Below are 20,567 nucleotides of genomic sequence, written 5' to 3'. Positions count from 1 at the left end.
AAAATTCTATAAAAAGTATCCAGTCGTTACGTGCACGAAGATATTTCGACAGTTTATTTTCAAGTAAGTATTTTTAAATTTTGTTTTTTAATGCTATTGTCTAATCACAAAACGAACAAAACGCAGCATCTGAGATTGCGTGGATCTACGTGACGGAATTATAAATGTACTCTACAAAAAGTACAGCAGGTAAAAGAAGGAGAAAATTTGTAATAATCTGAAGCGAAACGAATTGAAAATAATTCTGGTCTTAATAAAAATCAAATACCAATGATTACGTGTTTTGGCATAAAAGTACTGAAACATTTTCAGTGAAAACCGTAAACAGGCAATTATTTTAAATATTAATCAGTATTATTTTTTTTAATGATAAGGTCGATGTATTTCTCCAAAACCCATTTCTAATGGCGCGGTATTATATTGAATTATCTTCTTCAACCCGTGTTCACCCAATGCCGAGTGTAGGTCTCTTCAAATGTACCCTATTCTTTTCGGTCTCTTGCCTTTAGTATCTAGTCCCTACCAGCCACTTTGACTAGATCGTCGGTCCACCGCCACAAAAATACAGAAAATCTATCCAGGAACGGGAGATACTACGAGTATACGAGACGGAACATATGATGAGAGAAAAAAAAGAAAAATGGACCAGAATAATAACGGAATGATACCCTAGAGAAAACAAAAGAATCAGAGGAAGACAGCCGAAGCGCACGTCCTTACGGATCCATCAGATCCAATAACCTTTGCATTAGATGCCTTCAGCTCTAATACTAGGGGCAGGCTTAGGGACCCCGGTAACCGTACTCATCGAACTCGACAAAGAGGTCGACGTGCAACCTAACCCATGCATCAGCCCGCTGAGTTTCTCGCCGGATCTTCTCAGCAGGTCGCGATTCCGATCCGGTAGTAGATTCATTCGCGAAACAATTGCTCTTGAGTTGTTAGGTCTCCTTCGGAGGCGCTCGGGCAGTTGTTAGCAAATCCCACCCCTCTTGGCTGAGCCTTTGCTCGCCCACCTGTCCTGGTGAAACTGGAAAGGCCTTCGGGCCACCAGTAAACTTTCAATCATAAAAAAAAAAAAAAAAAAAAAGCGAAGCGATGGGAAGACGACTTGAAGCAAATAGCTGGGCCAGGATGGTTACGTACAGCAAAGGACAAAAGCAAATGGAAATCCTTAGAGGAGGCCTTTGTCGAAAGACAAGCTGTTAAGAGGAGAGATAAGCCGAATGCCGAGATATGTTTTAGTATAAGTTAATTTTATAGTTTTCTTACCTCTATTATTATCATTTTATGTTTAGTTAAATAAGTTAAACTCTAACAGCAATAAAGGCTTATTCATTTATTTATTTAATTTGGATTAAAATATACGTAAACATTAACTGTCTTCATTAAAATGAGTTATTGTAGCTATACTTATATATCGTTGATACCTTCGAGGCGTGTCTTACCAATCTATACTAATATTATAAAGATGAAGAGTTTGTCTGTTTGAACGCGCTAATCTCAGAAACTACTCGTCCGATTTGAAAAATTATTTCAGTGTTAGATAGCTCATTTATCGAATTTATGCTATATAACGTCACGGTAAGACCAATACAAGCGGAGCACCAATAAAGAATGTTTCAAAATCGGGGCTATATTTACCTCTTGAGAGCTTCCGCTTCGTGCGCTGCAGAAACGGTTAAAGTTTCGCTAAAATAATGTATGACAGAATTGTTCCCCTTTAAAAGATCTAAAAAAAAGTCCGCGACAGCATATGTCTATATGTTAAGGTTGGCTCACTATAACGTTTTTTATACTAACCAAATTTGTTCTAAAATAAAGCATTATTTGTGAACTATTCCACGCGGACGAAGTCGCGGGCAAAAGCTAGTATTATTATACGTTGTTTCGTTAAATGGTTCGCAAAAGGGTAAGAACTGTAGAACTTTTGAAAGGCGAAAGCTGAATATATACAGATAAAACTTAAAATAAACCTTTTAGCAGGACATTTATTTATTGTATTACCAGAAAACATTCAAACCAGCCCAAAACATCTGTCAAATCAAGTGATAAATCGCTTTACACAATACGTGCATGCTTAATAGTATGAAATGAATATTTCCAGTTGGAGAAACTCGGGGATTTCAGTAGCCGCCGATCGCTAAAAGCGACAAAACAAGAGATCATGACGCAGCAAGAATGCAGACAGATCACAGGGTACAATGTCGGAGGAGGAACGCTGTGCTGTGTACCTATTATTGGAAATAATCATAAGTAAGTTATAGATTTAGCTGCTAGAGATATGTACTAAGCTCGTAAATCAAACATGGCCTTGTAGTAAACTACATGGCCATGATTCATCATCATCTTTAGTGTTCGTCTTTAGTAATAATAGTGGTAGTAATGATACGCTATTATTTTCAGAGTAGAAACCTTTGGTTGAGGCTTGTATTGTTGATAAGCTCTTTTAAGCGCTTACCCGAATATGCTGATAAGCAAAGACGTCTCTAACCCGTGTAGCACCCATGTGCAATTATCACCCTAGCGTCCCCTAGTAACTGTGTGGTCAAAATGGAATAGGTAGAAATATAACGGTTCATTGAAAGTGCCGAGGCTGGTGCACCCTAACACCATTGCACATAGTGTAACTTAGACCGCATAGGTCAGCCTTTCCCAAAGTGGGCGATAACGCCCCCTTGTGGGCAATGCAGGCCTAAAGGGGGGCGGTAAGAGACCCAGAAAAAAAATGGGGGTGTTGTGTAGAGGCCTGGGAGGCGATTTGTAATTTCATCTAAGAGGATTCTTAGACACCGACTGAGCTCTCGCTTTAATGGTTTATAATAGGTGAAAAAATGGGGCCGGTAAAAAATAATTTATTCTCAAAATAGGCAGTAGACAAAATAAGCTTAGGAGCCCCTGGCATAGGTAAAGTAGGTATGGTAGGTAAAGTAGGTATGGTAGGTAAAGCTGCCTATGCTAATAAGAAAAGTTTTTACTTTCGTTTTGTCTGTTTCTACCTGATCTATCAGACGAGGTTTACAATGCATTATCAAATATTTTTAAAGGATTAGTTACATGACATTTGCTGTAACTAAGCTCAATGAATGAAGATATTCGTAATAAATAATATTGTCGTTAAACAAGGTGTTTGATTTAGGTAAAGATTGCATTACAACGCTTGACAAAACTTATGTGTTTCTAATGTCAGTAGCGCTAGTAAAGTATCCACAATTTCTCCTGTAGTTTCTAGTACAAGATCTATTTTCCGTACCTTTTGTTGGGCCAGGAAGAAAGTACCGGACTTTCATCTACGCGCTCAGGACGGTAGCTGAACAGAGTTAAGCTTCTCTTTGCTCATTAAGCCTCGTCCAGATCTCGCATGAGACAGAACTCAACCGAAGTCGACGACTAATGCCTCGAAGATACAAGCACGGGGACTCAAATTAATTATTCACATGTTTCAGGGATGACGCCGGCAATGGCTTAGTGACCAGCCAACCACAGATACTAGTCGGTGTGTTGTCATATATCGCGGACGGTTACAGCGTATACACTGGCGTTGCTGTGCACCGGGATTGGATCATAAAGGCGTGCAAGAGATTATACCGCGCAGATTGTTTTGAAAATAAAAATCATCACGAATAAAACATAATTCGACTAATTAATCGAAGTCGTCGTGGCCTAAAGGATAAGACGTAAGGTGCATGCGTATGTAGCGAGGTACCGGTGTTCGAATCCCGCCGGCAGGTACTAATTTTTCCAATGAAATACGTAATTAACAAATGTTCACGATTGACTTCCACGGTGAAGGAATAACATGGTGTAATAAAAATCAAACCTGCTTATTTCTGCCGCGAAGCAATAATGCGTTTCGGTTTGAAGGGCAGGGCAGCTGTTGTACTGTTAAAACTTAGACCTTACAACTGATGTCTCAAGGTGGACATTTACGTTGTAGATGTCTATGGATATAGTAATTTGGCCTTGAACATCTTCAGTCCTGGGCGTTACCATCTTCGGGTACAAAGTGTCACATATAACTCGACCTATCTATGAGGTTCGACCCCGACCCGAAAAAATTGATATAATTGTTAAATTAATCTAAAATTGTAAGTTGAGTATTGGATTGAAGTTATCATTACATTTATAAGGTTAATATTAGTTGCAAAGACCCTAGCTCTCTAGGTCCCTAGGTGACCCTAGCTCAGGGCCAATTTTTAATGAATGTCAGAAAAAGAGGTAAAAATAAATATAATTCGGGCCCAATCTTCGCAATTAAATCAAAATGATAAAAGTGTTTACCGCCTCGCCGCTAGCTAGCCAAATGAAATTCTGTGAAAGATATCGGTTTCTGATCATATATCAGATAATCTAATCTATCAGATAATACAGTTCTGCACAGCTTATGAGTACAGATGAAAATAGCTCTTGCCTTGGGCCGTGGAATCTAGAATATTTATTTATCCAAATATCATTCTCCTCAGAATTTTTGCACTTCATTATGAATATATTTTTTGTCTTCATTGCCTTTTGTCCAACTCCTATCATCGCAGAAAAATAAGTTTTATTTTTTTTATTTTTTATTGCTTAGATGGGTGGACGAGCTCACAGCCCACCTGGTGTTAAGTGGTTACTGGAGCCCATAGACATCTACAACGTAAATGCGCCACCCACCTTGAGATATAAGTTCTAAGGTCTCAGTATAGTTACAACGGCTACCCCACCCTTCAAACCGAAACGCATTACTGCTTCACGGCAGAAATAGGCAGGGCGGTGGTACCTACCCGTGCGGACTCACAATAGGTCCTACCACCAGTGATTACGCAAATTATAATTTTGCGGGTTTGATTTTTATTACACGATGTTATTCCTTCACCGTGGAAGTCAAGCGTGAACATTTGTTAAGTACGTATTTCATTCGAAAAATTGGTACCCGCCTGCGGGATTCGAACACCGGTGCATCGCAACAACGAATGCACCGGAAGTCTTATCCTTTAGGCCACGACGACTTCAAACAATATATATTGTTAACTATATAAACTTTTAAATACAAAAGTTTACTAAAAATGGTATCAGTAGTTTTTGCGTGATCTATGAACGAAAAATACAAATAAAAAAAATTAAAACAAACCGACAGGATACTATCAGTATCATTTGAACAGAAACAATTTTGTGACAGCTTTGCAATAGAAACTAGACATATAAATAAATTCTGAAACGTAACAAAATTGTCCCGGGTTTCATCGTATCGATTTTCAAATCACTACAACATTTCAGATACAAAATGTAGAAGATACTAAGCGTTTATTTAATTTAATGCATCCTATATCAATCTCCAAGTCTTGAAACTACAAGCCTTGTTGAGATAATTACGACACTTGTAAAGGAAAACTGTCTATAAATACATGGGCTCATTCATAAACAAGATCCCGACAAAAACGGGTAGTGGAGCGGGTCGCATAATTCATGCTGTTGCGATTAGGGCTGGCAGCTAGACAATTAATGTAGTATCCCAAACACGCTCATATCCTCCTCCTCCCTGAGTCGCACTCCTGATGTCTGAGGGTCGCGACCATCTCCTCCCATTATCCTTCTCTGGATGACGTTTCACCATCTTCCTCTGTTCTCAGCGGTGTGTATGGCATCGTAGACTGTGGTATCGAGACTGGTGCGGATTTGGTCGGACCAGCGCATTGGATTGTGGCCACGAGACCTTTTGCCTGCAACCTTGCCAGTTACTATCAATTTTTCAAGATTGTCACCGCTCTTTCTGGCAATGTGACCGAAAAACTCAAATTTCCTCTTGAGGCAGATGTTAGAGAGCCTGGTTTGGATATTGAGCTGTCTTAACGCTCATACCACGTCAGGATTTGTTTTGATTACCACACATTGACAAACGAGTGACGTGACCAGTGACTATTTTGAAAACATTTATTCTAAATTAACAAAAGCAACTCAAATAAGTTATGACCCCGTGAACAAAAATGTTTGTTGAACGAAATCATCCTCGAAATTCGGTACCAAAATAAATAGGGTTTGCACTATTCTACCTATTACGTCTGCTAAACATTACTGACTACTACCTGACTGCAACTACAAGCCGCAGCAGCAGTACATCGAGCTACAAACGCGCCAATCGCTCAGGGTTGTATACAATTAAAATTACAAAACTTTTACTGGTGGTAGGACTTCTTGTGAGTCCGCACGGGTAGGTACCACCACCCTGCCTATTTCTGCCGTGAAGCAGTAATGCGTTTCGGTTTGAAGGGTGGGGCAGCCGTTGTAACTATACCTGAGACCTTAGAACTTAGATTTCAAGGTGGGTGGCGCATTTACATCGTAGATGTCTATGGGCTCCAGTAACCACTTAACATCAAGTGGGCTGTGAGCTCGTCCACCCATCTAACCAATAAAACAAAAAAACTTAAATTGGCAAACTAATAAAAATATTGATCAGTAAAAACTAAACCTATTTTGTTTACGTTACAAACGATTGAAGATTTGTCTTCAATTATACCTGAACCAATTCGTACATCGGATGTTTTCAGGAAGGTATAAGATAAATTTGAAAACCATACATACACCAATTATATCTCAATCTTAATTCTCTGTTTGACATAAGGAAAGTCTATCTTAAATTATTACGTCGTTACAGCCCTACCGTCAAACAGGAAAGCAGGTCTCGCCTCGGGAAATGCTAATTCATGGATAAGGCGCAGGGTAGGTTCCGGGCGATGACGTCACACGCAGGTGTGTACTGCTACAAAATATCGCTATTGTTAGCACTTACACACACCTATATGTGATTATAGAAGTGCTAGTACTGATTTAGGATACGATAGAGAAATAATGTATGTCACTTCCTGCAATATATTCCTGTTTCAATTTACATTCATGTTGCAATATTTCACAGTGTTATGCACAGTATTATGGTCTAAAATTATAATAATTTCGACGTTATTTATTGACGAATAGTGTGGTTTTAATGTAGACGCTAGAACACTTTTAAGTAGAAGACAATCTTTTCAAATTCCTTCTTCCACGCCTCCTTTTGTCATCAATGAAGTTACAAGACATGTAACTCAACAGAGCCCGGAGGTTTTTAGTGAGGACCCAGTAATATTAGCCGCGGAATTGCCATTTACATGATTAGACTACGAACAAATAGTATTTTTATTACAGAATTAGCTGACCCGACAGACTTCGCAGTGCCTCAATCGATAAATAAAAGACCTAAACTTTTGTATAAAATAAACTTAAAACAAACAAAAGGAATCCGTCCGACGGGGGACACGTCGAAGGAAATTTTTTCTGTTATTTTTATTCAATTCCGAGCATTTTCATATTTATCTATCTTACCTTTTAAACCTTCCCTGGACTTTCACGAATAATTCAAGACCAAAATTAGCCAAATCGGTCCAGCCGTTCTCGAGTTTTAGCGAGACTAACGAACAGCAATTCATTTTTAATATATATAGATATATATGGTTTAAAAAAATCATATTAGAGTAAAGAACCAATGCTAATTTAATGCAAACTAAAATATCGTTAGAGCATACATAGATCGACCGGCGTCACGATGTAAACTCCAATGAAATTTCCATTGTGTTCTTAACAAGGAGCGTTATACTCTAAGGAATTGAACGAATGGGGATCGATCGGAAGTGATGCACTTTCGGGGGGAAACGAAACTAATTCATTTGCATCACTGAATGATTGAGGACACGAGTCGAATATCAAGTTAACTATCACTGCAGTGTTCGTATTATTTTCAATGATTTTAAAACAGTTTTTATTTTGTTGCTAAAACACAGGATTTTTCTTGTGTTAAGGTTACAGTGTATATACACAAGGGAGTAAAGCAAGCTCGACCCAAATTCTGAACACTAAATATCTTTTACAAACACTTATTATGGTAGTAGTAATTTTATAGTAAAGTAAAAATCTGTCGCGTCTGAGTAATCTACTACTTAAAACAAGTCGATCGTTACAATGGCTTAATAAAAAATAAAAAAAAAAACAAGATTCAAAAGAGGACAAAAGGAATTTTTAATTATCTCTTATGAATAAAATTTCGTGAACATTTAATTTCTACCACAAGCAGGTGTATGAAATTTCTTGCTTGTCACATTAAAAATGACTGTCCTTGCAATTTACCGTTTTATAGATTTTGCGATTTGAAGTAACGTAATATCTTCATATGCATTCACAATATTTGCAGTCACAATCAATACTTCCAGAGAAAAATATCCTAAAAATAATTTTATAAAAAAAAAAAAAAAACTCACATCTGAGGGACCCTAACTCTGCAACCATCCAAATAAACTGGATAGCAAAGCATATTAAAAGCAAGTAAATTGTCTTTTTATATACATATTTAAATTATCGTAAATGAATATTTATACATTCTAACGAAAATTACGAAAAAAGTCCTACCCACCTTTTTCGATACGAAATTTACGAGAGTGTCTTTTGAAACTTGACCATTCTTCTCCTATTTCAAAGCGCGTGTGGCCAGAACTGTTTCGAAAAACAAACCACCAGCCCACACCTACAACTCGATTTCGTATTGAACAAATAAAAACCAATGCTGCTTAAGCAAAATCGTAACAGTTAGGCGCTTAATGCCTAACGGTTCGGAATACAGTCGCGTCATTGCTTATGAAAGATAGCTTTTTGCTTCGGTATCGATTTCTCCAGCACAAAAACTAATCGATTTTTGGTGCACCGACGAAAAAATCGGTTTACTTGTTCGACTGTCGTTTCGAGTTTCGAAAATGACTTGTATTTTTTTATGACTGGTAACAGTTACAGAGCTACAATAATGTTTTCATTTTGTATGAGATTCGATCTCAACTATGAAATACTACAATAATGATATTTTTTTCTTTTTTTTTCTTTTGGCAATAGCGTTTACTTTTTGCCAATGACATAAATTAAAAGATCGGGAAACCAAGTTAAAAAAGGATTTATTTAAGAACTATTCTATATTAACAAAACATCATTGTTTAATACATCAGTCCGCTCTCTAGTAAATATCGTATAAATATTGGACAATGGGGATCTCTTTGAAGTGGAACTATCATGAAATCCTTGAAGTCTTATGCCCAAACTAATACAAATAAAACTGATTAATTTTGACACCACTAGATCTGCAGTATTCATGGTCAGCTTTACAGTCCAACAAAGTAGGTAGCAATGAAAATATCTACTAAATATGAAACGAGATGTGACAACTTTAACCGAGATGTTTTCTTTTTAAATATCTTGCATAATAAAAGCCAAATCCTTGTATCACCTTATCAAACGAATTAAAAAAAGTATAAATTCGACAATAATGCACATCAATCAAATGCCAAACAGACAATATCTAATCGAAATACCTCGTGGCTGTGCTGTGTGCTACACAAAAAGCTAAGTTTCCACAAATAATTCCTTTTGTAAAAAGTTAGCGGTTGTTGTATCTTTTTACTTTCTAATATAAAATTAGGCGGCACATCGTTGTGGTTACCAAGAAGCTTTGCGCAATTTCAACGTTGTACGGCTTCTATTGACACGAATACCTGTTAGGAGTTTCAAACTAAATAGTTGGAACTATTCCAACAATTATTTGAGAATCCAACATTGTATTTTTTATAAGACAAAGATTTAAAATTTAATTTTGTAAATAAATAGAACTGAAAAATTTACAAATAATTGAAAATAAAATTTGCCCCTTGGTAATGTGTTGAAAAAAAAAAAGAAATTTCTTTTAATTTATGGCTATAATACCAAAAAAAAGTTTAATTTAAAAGTATGCAATTTAAAATGAAAAAGATATACTTATTTACTCTTATATACATCCCAAATTTTTCATTAACACAGCTCATGAATATAAATTGCATAACCAACATAAAACATACCAATAAAAGTATCGATCGAGTGGTATTCATATTTACAAAATACATACAATCATTGATATTTATTTGTTTGAGATAAGATAACAAAAATTGTTGGTGGGAATTGGCACAACCAGAAAATTAAAGGCAAGGCGGCTCTGCTTTCCGTTATTACAATATCATTTAAATAATCTCTGAACAAAAAGTAAGGTAGATAAGTCGGTATAAATAAATAAATAAAAAACTAAAACGCCATGTCTTTTGTGCCAAATCGTACTGTCATGAACAATAATCTTTTGTCCGTTTTTAACGTTTTTAAACATATACCTAAGCTTTAATGTTATTTCATTTTACATTTCGAAAGGACATCAAAAATAATTTATGCGAGAAGAGTTTTGAAACTCGTTAGAAAACCTTTAACTTCAACCACAATTTAATCAGCTGTTGGACCGACACAGCGCCATTTTGTTTTTTCCGTCTGAGGAATAGAATATACAATGTCGTGTTATTCGCAATACAACGATTTCTTCAGATATGTAGATGTTGAAACAAAAAGTCTAAACTACAAGTAATTCGAATTACAAAAAATAAAGGTTTTCTTTCGCAGATGAAATTGAGCCTACAAATGTAAAATGACCACGAGATTCAATTAAAATTTAGTAAAATTATTTACCTAACATCCGGTATTTTGACTATATACAAGGTGTCCCAGAAAGAATGGACAATCCTGAAACATCTCATAATAGAGCTATTGGGGACACAAAGTAAAAAAAAAAAAATTCTCGGAATATGCAGGAAATCATATGAGTAGTTAGTGTAATTTTTTATAAAAGTTAATCTCAACTTAAATTTTAATCATGAAATTTGGTATTTTTTTTATTTTTAATTTGGGTCCTACCCAAGAAATTTTTATTTTTATTTTTTTGAGTCCCCAACAGCGCTACTATGAGGTGTTTCAGGATTATCCAATCTTTCTGGGACACACTGTATAATCTAACAATCACGAAATACATAGCTACACTTGAACAAAAGCTGTGCGGTACAAAACCGACACAGACTAGGTACGCGTCTTATTTCTCCGCAAATTTGTAGTCGTCTAGAAGGCGGAGAAAGAGTAGACTGTTGTTTCCTTTCTTTTTTCTTTTCTGTAGATTCTTCTGTGTTAATGTAGCAGTTGAAGTGTCGTCCTGCACCAGTGATGCCACTAAGAGATCACGGGAATATATAAACTGAACCCGTGAATTCTTCCAGTGCCATTGCCTGTGCTTGGATCGATAAATTTTCTATCACGTCATTTCATCAGCTCTCCGCCGCAATCCACATTTTAAATCTTCGTTATTTTCTTTGTTCGCTTCAAGTATTCAAGTTCCAAATTTTTCTTTTATTAGTCACGTTTATGTATTATATATATACTTAACCTACATATAGATTTATCTAAAATAATCTATCAATAATACAATGTTAAATTACAAATATTGTCAAATATGAGAGATGGCGCGACATCGTGAGACGCATCAAGTCTGCCCCTTCCAACACTACATGACGATCACGGCCACTCTGTCAAGAGTGACACGACTGAGAAGAAGAATTGTCACTTAGGAAAGCTTTGAATTACTGTGAAAAATAATAATTAACCTCGTTACTATGGCGTGTTAGCCAAATTAAATTCGTGTATTTCATGAGACAGCCACATAATACCAATATCTATCTTAAATCATCAATAATATACTCGTACCTAACACAGGTATCCTCTAAGAAATTAACACAATATTTCCATAAACAAAAAAGTTTTCATACTATTTCATATATTTGACAAATTGATTCGTAATACAATAAATTTAAAAAATATAGGTTAATAATAAATAGAATTGAGAACCCCCATAGTCCATAGATTGTCTGCTGAATGTTTTGCAAATATTAAACATAAAATAATATTTTCCAAATGAAAATATTTCTCGTTTTATCTGTGAATACATAGCGCTCGTCGAACATGTTCTAGAATAATCTATTAAAGTTTCAAGTGAATTCCATTCAAGGCAGGTGTGTACCGTCTCGTGACTATTACCATTTAACACACGCCAATGTGTTCATTCGTTACATCTAAATTGAATCAACTTAATTATCGTACATCGGTGAAAACGGATGCGTATTAATCAATACGATTGGAGATCAATAGATATGAAAAGATACTCAGATTACGTTATTATAGGATTTGATTGAAAAACACTGACGATTCAATTTAGCGTTCATATTTTTTGTTTTTGTTAAAGGAAAATTAATCTATTCAATTTCCATCTATAATATTTATTACACAGACGCGGAAACAATGGTTTCTCCAACCCCAAGATTTATTTATATACACGTCTATTATTTCTTTTTTTTTATTGCTTAGATTTGTGGACGAGCTCACAGCCCACCTGGTGTTAAGTGGGTACTGGAGCCCATAGACATTTACAACGTAAATGCGCCACCCACCTTGAGATATAAGTTCTAAGGTCTCAATATAGTTACAACGGCTTCCCCACCCTTCAAGCCGAAACGCATTAGTGCTTCACGGCAGAAATGGGCGGGGTGGTGGTACCTACCCGTGCTCACATAAGGTCCTACCACCAGTAAAACATGTTTCACATGCTCATATAAGATCTTCTGAAAAAAAACCTAGTTTATTTTCTGATAATTTTCACCCAATAATTGAGTTTCACATTTTCGTATGTAACATAATATTTCATATACATTTGTTAGCCATTTATAGAGCATAGAAGGAACTTATAAAAAATCTTGCAACCTTGTTGCTAATTTAGTATGCTCGGGATTAAATTAATCGTAAATAGCTGCCTATAACATAATATGTATTACAATATGAAATTTACACGGAGAGTTAGCTGGAAAACGGCTTTGTAAAGTTCAGAAAATGCATTATACTTTATTGCAAACACAAAAATACCATTAGGCGGTCTTGTCGCTAAAAGCTATCTACAATATCTACGATAAATTAACTTCGAATTACTCACATCATACAAGAACTCGTAACTTTTTATCATTAGCCGAAAGATGTCTACTAAGCTAGTAATAATTCACTTTAGATTTGCCACAACCTGTGCTGTCTACCTTAAGCACCTATGACGGTTAGGTTTTCATCCACATGTATCCAATGCTACTCACGGTAAAACTAAGTATAAGTCAAGTTCCAACTATCGTCATTGCTTTGAAATATAAAAAAAGTGATCCAAATAAAATAAAAACCTGCAAATTGAATACTACTTTCCTTCATCGATATTAGCATAAATCACATATGTATTATTATAATTCGATAAAACCTACACACATATAAATAGGTTCCACGTATTGTAATCACCATGTATGTAATTTAAAGAAGGGACTTTCCCTTCCGCCCGATCTCAAAGCAAATTGAAGCGTGAATTGCTAAAATTTTTGTGTTAACAAAACTAAAACAAAATGATAATTGGACATTTATTGTATAAATTATATTTCTTTAATTACTTTCAATTCATTAATCTCAATACTAATACTCCGAGTTTCATTAGTCCATTAAAATGTTGGAAAAAACCTTCAAATTACTTTTTACGACGCTTGACCTTGCCACGTTTCGAATTCGACAACCAAAACAGCAAGTTTCACGATTACCCTTCAAGGAAGTAATAATAAATCGTAACTTTATGCGCTACGACCCGCAGCCGGAGCGCAAGCGATACATTCAACGCTTTCAATATCCCAATAGCAATATCTGCAATGAGACCATTAGAAATGGAACCACCAAGACATATGGACGGTAAATCAGTCGCTACCAATTATAAATCCAATTAAAACAAACGAGCTCCATTAAAGCAATTCAAATGGGTTACCATGGGAACGCGGGGCTGAGAACACGGCCCGATAGATTTGTAAACGCACAAGTCATGCTGAGATTTAATGCCTCGCTACGACTCAGCAGGTCTATGTAACAATCGCTAGGAAAAATAATTACGTTTATCGATAAATCCATACAATGTATCAATAACCGGTCAGTCATAGGCGACTGTTACCAGAAGAAATAAGCGACTCCGGTCATTGAGCCACTCTGCTCCATTACCTTGATTTCTCAATCCCGGGACTATAAACCCGGGGCGATAGCAAAATACAACATGAATACGCGCTCAACACACCCTTACCAAATCTTTTTGGACAAGAAGATTTACTAAAAAAAAACAAAAAAGACACGAAACTTACTATCTGAAAAGAAACTTTGAATTCATTTATGTTAAATTGATTCATTAACACATCGTCTTCTCGCATTAATACTGTATAGTCTCAAAACTTACTGATTTGACAGGAGAGTGTTTTAAAGGTTTAACATGTGATATTTTTAATACTAGTTCATCTTTGCAACATTTTTATTTTATTTTTACCAGTTAAATTATCTGTTTAAAGTAAGATAAAATTATGTATTAATTTTGATAATAGTAGTCAAAACATAAGTGAACAAAAAAAAACTAAACTAAACTACGCTCTTTTGACAGTATTTATGAGAAAAATACTGATGATATCAAAAATGATGCCGCATATTAACTCAATTTCGAATATTTTTGGAAATTGTACTCTTTTAATGCGAAAAGACGACATATCAAGCACATCGAGGCCCTCAAAGCCAAGAATATTTCACAAATACTCCTTTAAATTTGTTTTTACCATCAACAAAAAACTAACTACGCACAATTGCCGCTAAATGAATTCCACAAAGTATAAATAAAAATATATCGTCAATAACTAGACGAGTTTTATTAATAAATGCACATTTTATATTAGCTCTTCAATTGTTATATTATTATATTATGATATCTCATTAAATAAAAATATAGAGATGCTTAGAATTAAGAAATTTAATGTGACTTTTGTTTTAATTTCAATCATCTCCTTGAAACAAACAAGTTTGGTGGGAAACAAAACATCAAATCGTACTAAGCTCGCAGAATGCAAATTTGCATTGTCTATAGCGCTATAACGACTATGTAATAAATAACCGGCTATCTTATCTGTTGAATTGTCGCCGATAAATCTCGCGTAATGTGATAAAGGACGTTTTATCGGGCTGTATACCTGCGTCATGTGTCAGTCACTAAACTGAGTCATTCGATTCATTAACGACGGGATGAAAATAAAAACAATGAAACAACACTATACAATTAGCAAATAAGGGAAAAATAATCAAAAACCGCATTACAATGTTTGTTTTTGGGTGCCGGTTTTATTTCGTAAAATGTCCGAGTAGATCTTGTGTTGGAATTGAGGGCTAGGCGATTTGAGTAAATTCATAATAAATAAATAATAATCATTTGACTAAATTCAGAGCCAACGTATTAATCACAAGCACTCGAGTTAATTAGACTGTTTTTGATGTCTAAATTGATGAAATCTGAAAGTTATGAAGGACAATTTTAAAACCGACAATTTTTATTTTATCGGTCTATAACTATATGGTTAATATAGAAAAAAAAAACATATTTTTTTCCAAACTTACCACCTCTGGTAAATTATCGTTATAATGGCAAAAAAATATCTTTCTTTCATTTTTTTATTTCATCTCTGTGAAGGTTCTTGTTTTGAAATAATACGTCAAGTTTGTCCGGCCATTTTGAGGTATAGGCCGTATAGGATGAGCGACATTGACGGAAATACTTAATTACACTCGAAATAATCCCAAGATCCCGCTCATCCCGAATAAAATATTTACAACTTCATGTTTTTCTTTTCATTGCGCTAAATGTAATTACTCTGATTCTACTCTTATTTTACGACGCATTCTGTTTTTTCTAACTCATCCATTTAAAACACTATAATATATAAATAAAAACACTTCGACATTTTCTTGAAGTAAAATTAACGAATTACGGCTGTAAACGATAATAGCATTTGTTTTACAACTGCCATGATGTAAGAGCATTCTAATAAGCGCCTAGTCAAGACAATTATAATATAAACAAATAATTACATTCATTAAACAGATGTAATTGAAATAAAATAAACTGCACTGAATTTCAGATAATTATTTGAATAAGACTAACAATCAGTTTTACTACGATTACATAAATTTCGTACTTACAACATGAAGCAATACAGATAGCTTTAATAAATGACAATAGTTTTAATTGAAGAATCAGTCTAACAGTAGACCGGTAGAACGGTAGGTAAAGCCGAAATAAAATAAAATATTTTCGAAATAAAAGTTTGAAAGAAGAATGATAATTGGGCAGGTTTATCAAAAAAAAAAAAACTAATCATCACTTAAATATCCTACTCCTCAGACGAATAAGCGGACGTCACATTTAAAATGACAAGATTTTTGCCACGTTGAGTACCGGTTAGTATTAACATTATCTACACTAATAAACTACTTAAAAAAGAAGTTTGTTGCATCGTCTTCTGCGCATACGGGGCGCATCTTATCCTTGGCGCATTATATTTGGCAAAATTTTCTGGCTAAGGACCATGAGCGTATCAAAACGTGGCGCAAAAATAGTTGCGGAATAGGAAAGTATCCAGGTCTAGAATTCATTACTAAGCAATGTTAATTAAGTGCCTCGAGATAATGTAGATATTCAGAATATACCTTCCTAGTTTGATGCTCCAAAGTTTGGAAAAACAAGCTTCTTAAACCTACCCGTTTTTCTATGCTGACGTAGAGCTTTAGTCGGTTCAACTCTGACATGCCACGCCTACCGCCCCCAACTCGTAGGCGGAAGTCCGGCGATTTACTTCTGATCCAAAAAAAGGCTTCTTGCGCTAGACAATAAAATAATTCGTCACGACTAGTCTCCGCGAAGTGCGAGCTTGATTAGCCGCTATCTGTCAATAAAAAGAATATTACTCAAGTTTGATAAGTAATTAATTTGAGAATTACCATTACGCTTATTTTCATTCTTCAGTCGGTAGCAAGAAAACTACATTCAGTTCATTCAGTTGAATCAAGAAAACAGTGATATCACCATTGTTTTTTAAGGTCTGTTTGTCCCGAATCATAATCGAAATCACATAACTGTGACAAGGCTATAACATATTTATGTATATATCGAGAAAATTAAGCATATTAGTGTAATGTAATCTAAAAATTAAAGAGAAGTGGGAAAAATTACAATTCTGACAGGACATCTCTCGGTATAGCTAATAATAATAATGTCATATTATCCTATAGATATGTACCTATCAAACCTTAAATTCGCAATATTACAGAAACGCAGTATACCATTATATTATCATAATTAAGTTATTAGTTAAGCAATTAGGCAATTTAAGATAAATAAATAATAATAAATAAATAAATATTTACTAACAATCACGCCACGTTAACTGGTCCCGTGGTAAGTTCGTAAAGAACTTGTGTTACAGGTACCAGATAACGGAAATAAATGTAAGATTTTTATTATACACATACATAATATATTTAATATACATCCATAACCCTGGAAAAGACATTTTTATATTTATCATACAAATATCCTCCCTTGGCGGGATTCGAACCCTTTATTCGTTTTGCTGTTTTATTAGATACACTATTAGTTTTCCTGTGTTCTCTACAGTATTTAAATCCTGTTTTTTTTCGATTAATTTACATTGTAAGCAAAGCCCGGAATGTTTTGATCACCTAAAATTTAATTTATGCAGTTTCAATTCGTAAGAAGTCCAACAAAAGTTAAAACAGGGGCAGGCTGTGTGTGTACAAACAGCTGTCGTCGGGATCTCGTTTGATCGGGGCCGCCGGAACGAATGCAACAGATGCCCCGGACACGGAGCGGAGGTGCGACAGGAGCCCTAATTAATTCCAGCGTGTGGTCCCCGGGGCGAAGCTCCCGGCTTACGCGCGCCATTAATGTGGGACTAACGTGTGTGTATGTACTTTGTGTTTTAGCCGCTTGAGTACACCGATCGAACTTTTTTTCGAATTAACGGCTTATATTAACTCGCAATAACACGAAATGATACAAATCCAAGGTGGGTGGCGCGTTTACGTTGAAAATGTCTATGGGCTCCAATAACCACTTAACACCAGGGTGGACTGTGAGTTCGTCCACCCATCTAAGCAACAAAAAAAAAAAAGAATATTACCGAGAAAATTTCTCGTTAGAGATACATAATTTTAGGATTTTATGTTTTCACGAGCTATTCAGATAATTAAAAATAATTTTACGATTTAATCTCGCTAAAAGATTAAACCGTAAATTCATTTTAAGTGTACTTATTTTTAGCATTCCTTAAATTTCGCTCTTACAAGGAACTCCGACCGACCAGGAACTACATTCCTATCCTAATTGACTACATTTTTTCGTGCTCATCGCGGCCCTGTTATACATATCATATATGCTTTCTACAAGCACTCTGAGACTATAAGTAGTAGTAGGTAGTATAACAGTTCCGCTATAAATACAAATAGAAAATGTTCCCATGCCGACGAGTACGTACCTTACCAAATTAATATTCTCCAGGAGGCGATAACCCAAATAATTATAATGTATTCTAATGCCCATAGTGGTATAGAGCAGAATCGGCTCTCCCAGATTCCAGAGTCGGTACGTGTGCAACCGTTACCATTTTGGTCATAAAACGTGACTCGCATAGATAACGTATTGTGCCCGCGATCAATTTGATACACCAGCAATATAAACATAATAGTGTCGATAATAAAATCAATGGGTGCTACAGCTGTAATTGCACTATCAAAAAATTTCTATTTCGACAATTTTCAAGAATTGTTAACCTCAATTTCATTTGTCAAAATTATTACTGGCCAGTATTGTTAGCAAAATAGTTGCAATACACATTGTGCAGTAAAACTTTTATATGTTTTTTTTTTTCATTATTAAAAATGTATTTATGCTTTATCTTCTTCTTACGATTTTAGCTTAAAGTATTTAATACAAATAGAATACGTAAATATAGAACATTCAAACATATTAATAACAATTAATTTTCACCGATAGTAAAGCTGTAATGAATAATATTTTACAAAGTTGTTTGACTTTATTGCGCATAATAATTAAACAACGTAGGTATTACGGGTCATTGTTTAAATAATAATAATAATAAGCCTTTATTGTTGTTTACTTACTAATTACTAACTTAATACATTACTTAATAATAAATTAAATTTAAGTGCAACTTATAATCAATGTTTCCGTTCGGCGTTCGGTGTGGTTTTAAAAACAGCTTGTCTCTCGACAAAGGCCTCCTCTAAAGATTGCCAATATTCTCGATTTTTGGCCATTCGACTCCAATGTGGGCCGGCTACACTCTTTATTTCATCTTCCCAACGTTTTGGCTGTCTTCCTTTTTTTCTACAGCCATCCCGCGGGTACCACTCTGTAATTATTTTGGTCCATTTCTCGTATTTCTCTCTTAAGATATGTCCTGTCCATCTCCATTTCAGCGTTCTACTTATTTTGATTGCGTTTTTAAATTTAGTAAATTATTTAAATATCGATGTTTAATTATCTTCCCAACAGGTTAGCCATCAAAACTAACAAACGACCACCAGTTCTTTATAGTATTATTCACTGAATGAAAGTTTTCAAATAAAAAGCGATCGTATCGTTTACAAATGACGACTTTATGGCCGTATTTATATTTACATATTATATTAACACAATAGTTTTATAACTTGTATAACGATTCGAAATAAATTGTAGCCGGAATCGAAGATGGGTCAATGAGACTGTTGCAGGGCTGCATTCTTGATGCGTTCGACTTGATAACAATAATAATGAGATCATCACTAATGTACAAGTAAGTTGTGGTTATGTTTATACGGTTCGTCTGGTGTAAAATAGTTTCTGGAGGTATTGGTCTGGTGGACAAATTGAAGGCCGCCATTCACTTTCAGACAACATTATCAGAATACCCTCTGCCTCCAGTACAAACTAACGCAGTAAACCAATACTAATAGTATACTAATAGATCAATCAATCAATCAATCAATATATCTAATTAAACGCACAGTCTACATATTTATTTGACACTAGCTGAGTCCCGCGATGTTACGACAATAACCGCGGGTGACGCCGCGGGGCGAAGCTAGTCTAAAAAAAGTAGCCTAAGTTACTCCTTATATCATCATCAGAGAAAGTCCCGTCAAAATCGGTCCAGCCGTTTCAGAGATTAGCCGGAACAAGCAGACAGACAGACAAAAATTGTAAAAAAATTTATTTTGGTGTATGTACCGTATATACATTCATATGCATGTAGTATCTTACCCTCATTGACATCTTAAATCTTACACCAACTTGTCCTTAAAATTGTATTTATAAATAATTTCGCAACAAAAAACTACTTTTCTACAGCAAAATTAGAGTTACTTTAATATGTATTTTGTAATACAATAAGGATTTGGGATAAGTAAGTATTCGGTAAGTTTCTAATAAACATATTATGCACAACAGATAAATGAAAGCGGGACATTTTTGTTTTCGTTGGGGACAGCGGGACAATCCCGCCCAGAGCGAGACGTATGGTCAACTTAGTTATATCATAGTTACCGCCACACTGTCAATTACCAGCTTTCATGAGACATACTCGTAATTTTGCACTGGAAATAAACAAAATGATGTATCATTAACTTCATCTGTCGCGTCTGTAACGACCACAAACAGAATTCACTGTGCTCGCTCACCCCGAAGCATTGAAAACGTGTAAATAACAGACGCTAAAATGCAGGCACAATTACTT

The 20,567-nt window shown here is 35.1% G+C and overlaps 2 non-coding genes across 2 annotated transcripts; one reads left to right on the top strand and one right to left on the bottom strand.

Moving 5' to 3' along the window:
• Positions 1-1,101: 1,101 nt before the first annotated feature.
• On the top strand, positions 1,102-3,630 carry LOC105842305 (uncharacterized). Its single transcript, XR_009973034.1, has 2 exons — positions 1,102-2,256; positions 3,447-3,630. It is a non-coding gene; the product is annotated as an uncharacterized LOC105842305 (transcript).
• Positions 3,631-11,038: 7,408 nt separating this feature from the next.
• Positions 11,039-11,133, bottom strand: Mir263a (microRNA mir-263a). The gene has a single exon (NR_107242.1). It is a non-coding gene; the product is annotated as a microRNA mir-263a (primary transcript).
• Between the last annotated feature and the right edge of the window lie 9,434 nt (positions 11,134-20,567).

The sequence above is a fragment of the Bombyx mori genome, chromosome 4 (genome assembly GCF_030269925.1).
Source record: "Bombyx mori chromosome 4, ASM3026992v2".
NCBI classification, from domain to species: Eukaryota; Metazoa; Arthropoda; class Insecta; order Lepidoptera; family Bombycidae; genus Bombyx; species Bombyx mori.
Note: the sequence above shows the minus strand (reverse complement) of the source record. Positions and strands in the feature narration are given on the sequence as shown.